The 11,353-nt window shown below is 44.1% G+C and overlaps 1 long non-coding RNA gene across 1 annotated transcript; it reads left to right on the top strand.

The window, feature by feature from the left end:
• Positions 1-374: 374 nt before the first annotated feature.
• Positions 375-9,242, top strand: LOC132648562 (uncharacterized). The gene is made up of 3 exons (XR_009586975.1): positions 375-480; positions 5,769-5,860; positions 9,138-9,242. It is a non-coding gene; the product is annotated as an uncharacterized LOC132648562 (long non-coding RNA).
• Positions 9,243-11,353: the final 2,111 nt, after the last annotated feature.

Below are 11,353 nucleotides of genomic sequence, written 5' to 3'. Positions count from 1 at the left end.
CTCAGAGAGAGTGTGTAGAATGAGAAGAGAAAGGGATGAAGACAGAGTCTTATGGTCTTTCAAGTTGAATGATCAGACACGGACAGAGAACTCATTGGGCTGAAAAGTGGTCCAAGAGAAAACTTGGGGGGACAGGGTCTCAAAATGAGAAAGAGAAGGAGGAAGTGGCAGCTGAGCTTGGTGCTCTGCTGAGAGAACCGAGCAGAGCATCTGCGTGCGCTGTGTCTTGGAGGTCATGAAGTCGCTGGTGCCCTTAAGGAACCCAGCTGTAGTGCTGCACAGGAAAAGGGAAGGGAAGGTGGGAAGGAGACAGACTGCAGGTGGCTGAGAATAGCTGCAGAGGGGAAGTGAAAGAAAAGGGACACAGACAAGTCAAAGACTTTGGAAACCATGGTGGTTGGGGCATGCCTGTGATCCGAGTACTGGGAGAGGCAGAAGGGGTGCCAGCGCAAGGCCGGGACCTTTGAGAAGGTTCAGTAGGTAAGTGTGCAAGCGGGGTATCCTGAGTTCAGTTCTGGAAACCCATACAACGGTGCGCATCCGTAACTCCTGTATCGTGGAAGGCAGAGCAGGAAGCTCTTGGGCAATTTAGTGTGGAGCATGGCAGAAACAGCAGGGAGACTTGGCCTCAACAAGGGAAGGAGGGACCCCAAAGATTGTTCTCTGACCTCTACACCTCTACACACAAAGGGAAGTGTTAATCTCACCGGTGAGAATAGGACCAGTGTGACAGTTTTTGAGCCAAATTTGAAGTAAGCCAGGATGCTGGACACTGGCCAAGTCCATACCTGAGTTTCCCAGAGAATAGCCTCGAATTACATTAGTCAGAGGCTTATACAGGCGAAACCTACAAGACTATCTACTTTATGCCTTTGTCCGATCTGGGGCAAGCAGCATCCTATGTACCTCCCTCCTACGTGTGATCGAACACATCCTGTGCAGTAGGAGCAACCAACCTTGTTTACAGAAGTGAAAATACTTGGATGGTTATCTTACATGAACAGCCCTCAGCAATACAAGAAGTTATCTGTCTTTGGGGCAAGTGGGTCTTACAGATTAGAGGCATTTTTGTTTTATAGGTCTCTTAAGCACAGTAATTTAAACGTAAAATATAACTTTAGCCCTCACAAAGGAAGGAAGGAAGGAAGGAAGGAAGGAAGGAAGGAAGGAAGGAAGGAAGGAAGGAAGGAAGGAAAAATAAGTATGTTAGTTCAAGGTTATCCTTGGCTATATAGTTAGTTCAAGGGCAGCCTGGGATACAAAAAACTATCTCAGAATGAAACAAACAAACAAAACCAACAATTAAAACACAAACAAAATCCTTAGGAAGGGAATGAATGAAATGGTGAGCAACCACAGAAAGTAGGGGTTATTTGTTTTATTACGTGATGGAAATGGTTAGAACAATTTTAATTAATTTTTTTATTTGTTAATTATGATTGTTATTAGTAGTTTTAGAAGTTAGTTTGGGTTGCAAGGAAAGAGACCTCCATTCCAACTAAAGTGTCTGGACATGGTAGACTTCGCTCTTGATCAGAAGGTGTCTGATAAGTCAGACTGCCTCTGGCCTTAAGCTTTAAAGCCATCTTACAGTAAAGACAAACCAGGCTTGTTCCTATTTATGATGAAGTCTCAGCTTCCCAAGGATAGGGCTATGCCCCACCTGTTACCTTATCTACAAATGATTCTGTACTGCCTATTGCAGGAAATGGCAAACATGACTTTGTTTCAGGAAGTTGTTATGACCACCTTGCAACCATGCCTTTGTTTCAAAAGGTTGTTTTGACCAACTTGTTATGTTTATGTTCTGTGTCTATAACCTTACTTATTTGCTACTCCTGAGCTATATAAACCTTATCTCCCCCATGTCCTGGGCTATTCTCTTGAACCTGTCTTAGAGGGAAATAGCCCATGTACATGAATAAAACTTGCTTTAATTTGGCCATGATTTGGGTAGGTGGCCTTTCTCCTCAAGCCTGTGAGATTAAGAATGCATTTGGTTTTTATCTAATACGGTCCTTGGTTAAAGATTGGCTAGTTTTGAAAGAATCAGAGCAAAGGAAAATATAGCACTACCTCTGTGTAAGACAAAGGTTTTTACTGGGTGAGGGGGGATTAAAACATTTGCATAAAACTCTCCCAAGATAGGGGAGATAAAAGATTTGATGCAGCTCTCAAGGCAGTGCACACCCCTAATTCCAGTACTCCAGGAGGCAGAGGAAGGTGGATCTCTGTGAGCTGGAGGCCAGCCTGGTCTACAAATCTAGTCTAGGACAGCCAAGGCTACACAGAGAAACCCTGTCTCAAAAAATAAAAACAATGAAAAGGTTTGACGCTATCGTAGCTCTTTATACTACTACACATAGCTATACATAGGCCTACAGATAGAGAAGACTCGTACTTGATGTTTCTTACACTAAAATCCCTGGGTTCTGAACCCCAGAATTTTATGCATGCTTGACGGTGCTTTCCCCCAGCACACCCCAGAACATACCGTTCTAAGTACCCTGAGAAAGGAAGAGTCCAGCAGGTACTTGTGGGATGGGGCAGGGCGTGGACGCAGATGGAGTAATTAAAGGCTGAGGCAACTCTATCAGGATTTCTAAACTAGAACTGGCTTTTTGCTGAGAGTGATAAGGTCTGGGACCTGAACAGCATGTGGCGGGGGTGGGTGTTCAGGATGTTCTCAAAGGAGATACTGAAGCCTAGAGAAGTTTGCCTAAAGTCATACAGCAAATTAGTGGGACTCCTTTGAAGATAAGAGTTGAGGCTGCAGAGCGCTCTTTGCTGCCAGCAGCCATCCTCCCCTCTGGCTTCTCTCTACCAGGTGTATTGTGGCAGGCTTCCAAGTCTTAGTGAAAGCTCTGCCACTCCCTCGTTCAAAGCTTTCCACATAAAAGAGACGCAGATAACATTAATGGCTAAAGTGCTCCTGTTGCCCTCTGTCTCACTCCTATTTTTTTTTTTTCCCAAGGCAGCCTTTCTCTGTGTAGCCTTGGCTGTCATGGACTCATCTTGTAGACCAGGCTGGCCTCGAACTCAGAGATCTGCCTGCCTCTACCTCCCCGAGTGCTTTCTTGCCCCATTCCTTGCAATGTTCTCTGAGACTTGGGCTGGGTGATGTGTCCATGATATTTTTGGTAAGTACTGGGCTGCCCTGCCACTCTTCCCTAAAGGGGACACACAGCCACCCCCCAGGGCACTGGTGGGTGGGTGACAGGTTCTTCTTTCATTATTCATCTTCTGTAAATATGATGTATTTCATCATTTCAGAAGTCAGGGAGCTATCTAAGGAAAATGCCTCCTCTCGTGGTCTTGAGCACAGGGAGAGTATGTGTCACTGCCAACATCAAGTTAAATATAAATGGAGACCGAATTCTAACCCACTAACAAACCTGTGCCAAAATTCCCTTTGTGTCCTCTCACCCCTATTTCACAGCACATCAGTGGCAGAGGGAATAAAAGGTGCCAATCCCCTTGAGCCCAGGAAATGAAGCATCAATATCTAGAATATTTCCTTTACTAAATTGGGACACAGATAACACAGTGATTTGCACACACACCACCTTGTTTCTGGAAAGGGTTCAAGGCCTCTAGGGGCTATCAGTTACTAAAAAACAAACCCTACTGTTTACTGTGGGTGTGTGAATGCTCCACACAACCAGATCTGGTTATTACAGGGTCTACTAATTAACTCCTTAGTGTTTCCTAAAGGGTTGTGAGCTCATTATACATATGAATACAGAATACATGCCAAATTAGAATTGCAACCACAAAAGCTTGTCAAATTATAAACAGAGGGGCGTGGAGAGATGGCCCAGCAGTTAAGACATGCGTTGCTCTTGCAGAAGACCCTGTTTCAGTTCCCAGAACCCTCATGGTGGCTCACAATCATCTACAACTACAGTTCAAAGGGATCTGACATTCTCTTTTGACCTTTGAGGGTGCCAGGTACATATGCTATGTACATAGATACGTTCAGGCAAAACACTCATTTACATATAATAATTAAATAGCTCCAGAGGGGTGAGCCAGTCAGGAATGATCATACTTTACTCTTTAGGCAGGCCAGCTGTGCTAATGAGGCATTTGGGGAGCTACATGGATGTGAGCCCTATCAGAAAGCCAATGAAAAGACTCATATCCTTGCTATGGCAGGAAGCAAGCTTTGACCAGGGGATAGGGTGATGTCACCACATTCTTCAACATAGGATGCAGTGTCCTGCTCGGCCCCCAGCCAGCTAGTACATGGGAGCTGTAGAACGGCCCTTTCTGGTGTACTGACTCCCCAGTGACTCATGAGTGATCGGGCTTGGTCTGTCATTTTGCTCCATTTCCTGGGAAATTACACTGATGTTGTAATCCTTAACTATTGTGTTAAGGTTCTTATTTCTCTACTCTAGTAGAATCTGGGAATTTGGAGATGGATAAAACTAGGTCCCTGCCCTCGAGGAGTTCACATGGAACTATCATAAAGAAGTATTCTATCTGGGTGTGGTGGCAGGCACCTGAAGCTGAGGCAGGAGGATGTTGTGTTCAAGGCAAAGCTGGGCACATAGACCCTGCAGATAGATAGAGGGATGGAGATAGATAGAGGGATGGAGATAGATAGATAGATAGATAGATAGATAGATAGATAGATAGGATAAATAAGATAAGATAGATGATAGATGGGAGGTAAATAGATAATGGAGATAGATAGATGGATGGATAGATAGATAGATAGATAGATAGATAGATAGATAGATAGATAGATACATAGATAGATAGATAGATAAGCTGGCTGGCTGGCAGACAGGCAGACAACTTTTAAATTTGAGAAGTCTCAAGGAAAGAACAAAATCTAAATTTCTGGGCATTGCAGTCTGAGTACCGGACTTCTTAATAATTTTTGGCTCAGGCAAGGTGTTGTGTCCCAGGAGAGCCTGCAAAAGGCAGCTGGACTTTAGCCTTTCCCTACAGTCCACAGGGCCAGGTTGTAGTAGCTACTTCCCTCTAACCAGGCACAGGTTTGTTAGTGGGTTAGAATTCGGTCTCCATTTATATTTAACTTGATGTTGGCAGTGACACATACTCTCCCTGTGCTCAAGACCACGAGAGGAGGCATTTTCCTTAGATAGCTCCCTGACTTCTGAAATGATGAAATACATCATATTTACAGAAGATGAATAATGAAAGAAGAACCTGTCACCCACCCACCAGTGCCCTGGGGGGTGGCTGTGTGTCCTTCTCTAGTCTCTGCTTCCCTTGATACCTTCACTGACTTTTTCTTGATACCTTCACTGGGTTTTGTTCGTTTTTGTTGTTGTTTTGTTTTGAGATAGCGCACACCTTCGGTCCTAGAGCTCAGGAGGCAGAGGCAGGTGGATTCTTGAGCTCAAGGCCAGCCTGGTCTACAGAGTAAGTTCCAGGACAGCCAAGTCTACACAAAGAAACCCTGTCTCAAAAAAGGAAGGAAGAGAAGGGAAAGGAGAGGAAGGAAAGGAAAGGAAGGGAAGGAAGAAAGAAGTGCTGTTGTCAGTAGGGAATGTGATTTCCCAGGAAAACAAGCTGAATGGAGTCTCTGGGGTATAGTGGTCACTTTCCTGTGCTTTCAAGCATATCTTCTGGGCTAGCCATGGTGATGTGTGCCTATAATCCGAGCATGTGGGGAGAAGAAAAGAGGGTATGTGGGTCCCAGGTGTTGAATCCGAGTGGCCAGGCTTTGTGGTAAACACCTTTACCTAAACACTGAGTCATCTCCTTGTTTCTCCTCTCTCTGCCTCAAGCAGTTTCACAGTGGTGTCCAGGATGGCCTCAAAATCACAGCCTCGAGGATTTCTGACTCAAGCTTCACAGTGGCTGTGACTATAGGAACATGGTACCGTGCCTGGCATTTCCCTTCTATTCGTTATCCTTTGTCCTTTTGCCTTATTTCCTTGGACACTGCCCTGATGCTGCTGTCCAACTATTGTGTCAAGGTTTTTCCTTTCCATATGTGCTTATGATTTTATCCTTACCACAAATATATTTATCGTATATATTTTTAAAATAAAGTATCAGAAAATGGATAGAATATTCCATTTGGTAAATAATGGAACAGAATAAAAGTCCTAGCACTTGGGACAATGGGCTGCATAGCACGATACTGTCTCAAAATGAAAGGACTAACACAAAGAACAGGATAGCAAGTCTAGAAACAGGCTCATACATACTTGGCCTTTATATATAAACCTCTTTCTTTATATGTAAGCCAAATTGTTTGCATGCTGTTTTAAAAGAAGATCTCGGGGTGGAGAGGTGGGTTGATTCAGAGCAATTGTTGCTCTTACAGAGGACCCAGGTTTGATTCATGGAACCTAAATGGTGGCTCACAACCATCTGTAACCCCAGTTCCAGCAGACCCAATAGACAAGGGGATCCTACCTAAATGAATGCATTCATACACATAAAGTAACAATGAATTAATCTAAAATAAAATATTTTTTTTTTCAAAATTAAAGTAAGGTCTTAGTCTAGTCCAGGCTGATCTGGAAGTCACTCAGTAGCCTAGGTTGGCCTTAAACTCAAGGCAATCCTCCTCCTGCAGCCTCCCAAGTGCTGGCATTACAGGCATGAGCCTCCATGCCCATTTATAGGCATGAGCCACCACACCCATCCAGTCAAATTATGTATTTACTTTCTGCAAAAATGCTGTGTTGAGAGGAATGTGGCCTCTCAAAAGACAGGGTTTCTCGGTGTAGCCTTGGCTGTCCTAGACTCACTTTTTGTTGTTGTTGTTCTTGTGAACTAATTTTAAGCTTTTGTGTATCGTTACTTATCTCTTTGCTATGACCAAACACCCAATTAAAAAAACAACTTAAATGAGAAAGGACTTATTTTAGCTCATAGTTTCAGGAGATACTGTTGTTACAAATAAAGAAAATCCCAAACGTTTGATTTTACTAATGAAGACTCAGGAGCCAGCGCAGAGGTGAAAACCAACTAGTTCAGAGAGGCAGAAAAAGCACCCAGCTGACCTTCCTACTCAGCTCAAGTCCCAGAAGGAAAAAGTCAAAAGCCAAAAACTTGCTAGCTCAGATCATAGCTCGGGAGGAAAAGACCAAAAGTGAAAGCCAAAAAAGTAAAGAGCCAAAGAGCTGAAAGCTCCTCTCCACGATGTCTTAAATACTCTTTTATCAAAGCCCCTTCTTTCTGCCAAATCCCTGTCAGCTGCCTTCTTGCCCCGCCTCTTGACCTAGGTTTGACTTTATTTAACCCTGTGTACTCAAAGCTCCTGGATTGATGGTGTGTGCTAGGTCTGAGCTGAACCATAAGTGCCTGCTTACTATGAACAGAAAAGTTCATGGATTAAAGGTATGTGTTAGGGCTAAACCACACCAGACACAAAACAAGGTTTTACAGTTCTTGGGGTTCGCAATGGGATCAAATATCCTGCAACAGGATACCATCTATCAGGCAAGGAAGGGGTGATTGTAGCCCACGATGGTGGGGACATGTGGCAGCATTCTTCCTTGTCATCAGGCAAAGAAGCAGAGGGATGCTTCTACACCTCTCAAGGCCAGATTCCCAGCGACCCATTACTTTCATCTGGGCCATGTCAGGTTTTGGCTAGAGGCTGATGAGGCCGCGCCTACCTATAACAGCCTCTCTAGTCTGCTGTCAATGAAATGTAACCTTTTTATGAATCTGTAGCCCAATGATCGACTTCCCCAATGGCCAGGTTCTGGGAGATGGAAGGCACCATTCCCACTTTTGTAAGGAAATTTACAGACTCAGTCTGCTAGACTGCAGGGCATCAGAAGGCTGCTGGTACATTGGGTACATCTTCCTATGAGACCTATAAGAAGGGGCCTCTACTCTGAGTCCTGCGCCTGAGTGTCTTCATACGATGTTTATCCACGGCATTAATAACTCTTCGACCAAATCTCTTACCCAAAAGACAATCTGGTAGAAGATTGAGCCCCAAATATGAAGCCTGTACCTCCTAATGATTTTACAACCTTCTGAAACAGAGCCATTGCTGGGCACTAAGTTTTCAAACATAGGAGCCTCTGGTGGCACATTGTACATCCAAACCATAGCACTTTGTGATTTCCTGATTGAAGAGTTGTCTTTGTAGCTCATGATGTACCACTGGAACTACACTTGATAATTTATGCTAATCAGATATCTAAGGGTTGAGGTTGGCCATGGCAGAAAAACCAACAGAGATTAGAAAGGTTGACATTTTGGTTCACATGATTTTTAGCAGAAATTGTGGGGAGTACCAAATTGGGTGCCATGTGTTGTTAGGGAAAACAGGGCTGCTTTTTGCAGGTTCATGGTCTCATTAGTGAAAAGAGCTTTACTACGGACTCAGTAAGAAGCTTAAGAACGATTTTGGTAGTGTCTGAGAGGAAACAACAGATCAGGCAAACTTTAAACTTTGGCAGCTGCCAGTGTTGTGCCTCATTCGAGAGACCCCCAAACACCACTAGGAGTTGAGTCCATTGCAAATCACATGAGGATCTTTATTCAAGCTTAAGCTCGGGCCGCCAATCTTCCCTGACAGCGGGTTAGAAAGTGAGACCCTGAGTCTCAGGGGTGCAGAGTCTTTAAAGGTAAAAATGGCAAGTGGGGAATTCCAAGCCTTGGCATTACATGGAACAGAAAGTTTTGGGTGGGGGGGTTAAGACCTTTAGACTAATTGTTCCAAGCCATCTGGCCAAACGGACAGATATCTAAGATATCTGTATGATCACTTGCTGGATGGAGTGGAGGACCCATTAACACATTCTGTGGCATTTATGACACTTGACAATGAGGACCCTCGACAACCTGCAGGGTGGAGGGCTATGTGGCCCTTCTCAGAACCCAAAGGTGGTGGTCAAGTCACTGCAAGGTAAGATATAGTCTAAGAGACAAAATGGAGTCACCCTTGCCATCCTCAGTTCCTTCACCAAGAGAAGGGAGAGGAGTATGGCAGTTTGAATGAGAAATGTCCTCCATAAGTTTAGGTGTTTGAACACTTGGTTCCCAATTGGTGACACAGTTTGGGGAGGTTACAGAAGCTTTAGGAGGAAGAGCATTGCTGGAGGGAAAATATTGCTGGGGATGGGCTTTGAAGGTTTATAGCCTTACTTACCTTGCTGTTCTCTCTCTCTCTTGGTTTCCAGATGAAAATGTGACCAGCCAGTTTTCTACTCCTGTTGACACATCTTTCCTGCCATCAAGGACTCTCCCCTCTGGAACCATAAACTAAAATAAACTCTTTTAACCTCTTCCTTCCTTAAGGTGCTTTTGGTCACGGTATTGTTGACGTAAAAACCACAACTCTCATCTTAAAGGAAATAAGAGGTAGCTTATTCTAGAGCCATCATGAGTGGCAGGGTGCAGGAACACAGTTTAGGTTAGGTTACCCCAAATTCCATGTTCCAAGAGGAACAGTTTTTTTTTAATAGTTTTACAGAACAAAGAAAAATTGTAAATCAAGGCAAATTTAAAATAAATTGGTGGGTACACCAGAGAGGCAGATACAGCAGGATGGGGGGAGCTTTTTTATTGGCCCAAGACGCTATCTGATGACATTCTTAGCTCTTAGAAGCTAGTGTTCTGCTAAGTTAATAGCTCTTAAGGGATTTTTCCTTTTTCTGGCTTTTTCCCCCCTTTTTCTTTTAAAAGGTACTTGCCACCAAGAGATTTTTTACTTAATTTTCACTAAGTATCGGTTTCCATACAGAGTGGGACAAGGAGTTCCAGATGGCTAAAACTAGCCCAAGATAAAATAATTAGCCTCTGAACCTACAAAATTCCAACTTCTCCTTAGTACTGAGATTCTAATCAGTCCATCAGGCTCTACAGACAATAGATGCACCTTCCAGGAGGTTCTTCACAGCCAGTCACAGCTTCTTTTCAGGGAATTTTGTTCACAGTATTTTATCCTAGCAATAAAAAAGCTGTTTGCAAGCACATGGTGGAAGGTGGTGGAGGTGGGACGCTCCAGATAAAAGACTGTAGGAGGCCAGGAGCCAAAAGAAGAAGCAAGCCATTAAAAAAGAAAGGTTACATTTTCCCAAGAAACTCAGAGAAGTGAGCAGGCCACAGTGCCTCATGACAGAGCTCTGTACCAGGTCTGCACAGTGATAGGGGCTCTGGGAAAGAGAAGAGGATAATTATTCCTCCTCTCTTCTTAGCATGGCTTTAAGTTGCTATGCCCAACTCTCACAGACCCCAAAGACCACTAAGGAGCTGATTCCTCTGCAAACGCAGTAGGGTCTTTTTATTACAAGCTTGAGCTTTGGCCCACACCCTCACCAATGCAGCAGTTGAGAGTAGAGCCCCCAGCTCAGGGTGGGAGGGTGATTTATAGTCCCAGTCCCTCCCAGCACCCAAATTTACTTAAAGCAGGCAAATTCCAACCTGTCAAGCGTCTATTGGTTGACACACAAAAGGGGATGTTGCAGTTTAAACTGATAGGCTGTGGGAAGGCACCAAAACCATTAACAGTCTGGCTTCCTTTGTTTGGCTGTGGCTAGGGGAGAGGGTCGGTCTGGGCTGGTTTTCTAGCATCTCTAGTGGGCAGAAAAGAACACAGTAAGGCTGATTCCTCCCTGCAGGTGGCTGGACATGTCTCCATCTGTCTGGCCTTTGTTCAGGCTTGTGCTTTAAACTTTAATCCAATAACCCAAAAAACTAATTTTTAATTCTTTGGTCTCTCAAAGTGAATCAGACTTCCTGGGGATTAGAGTGGTCTCTTGGACAGAGGACTGACAAACTCAGCTAGATTCACAGAGTAGGGAAAAAATGATAGTATGCCATGACTACAGGGATACAGGTTGATTCTAATCTTTTGATCAGGAGAAAGAAGCTTTTCCTTAGTGAGGTTTTTGGTCTTTGTTTATTTGTTTGTTTGTTTGTTTGTTTGGTTTTTCAAGACAAGGTTTCTCTGTGTAGCCCTAGTTGGTTGGTTGGTTTTTCAAGACAAGGTTTCTCTGTGTAGCCCTAACTGTCCTGGAACGCACTCTGAAGACAAGGCTGGCCTCAAACTCAGAAATCTACCTGCCTCTGCTTCCCGAATGTTTGGATCAAAAGTATGTACCACCACTACCCAGCTCCTTAATTTCAGTAGAATGTCTACCCTGAAGCCCCATAAGGGGCCTTGTAACATGCCTGCCTAAAGAACAAAGACCCTAACGGCGTTTAAGAGATGGTCTGAAACTGTGAAATGGATAGAACCTGTTTTATCTTGAAAATTCTGAGACTGCATTGCAAAGCCACCAGAGAAGGGATTGATTGGTATGCAGAGTCTACTCTGATGTGTAACCTCCAGGTGCTGCTTCAGAAGAAGAGAGAGAAGGAATCAGAGCTCCCTCCTGGGAGCTCCCTTCTGGAA

This window comes from Meriones unguiculatus, chromosome 17 (genome assembly GCF_030254825.1).
Source record: "Meriones unguiculatus strain TT.TT164.6M chromosome 17, Bangor_MerUng_6.1, whole genome shotgun sequence".
NCBI classification, from domain to species: domain Eukaryota; kingdom Metazoa; phylum Chordata; class Mammalia; order Rodentia; family Muridae; genus Meriones; species Meriones unguiculatus.
The sequence above is the reverse complement of the archived record's forward strand: the minus strand, read 5'-3'. Positions and strand labels throughout refer to the sequence as shown.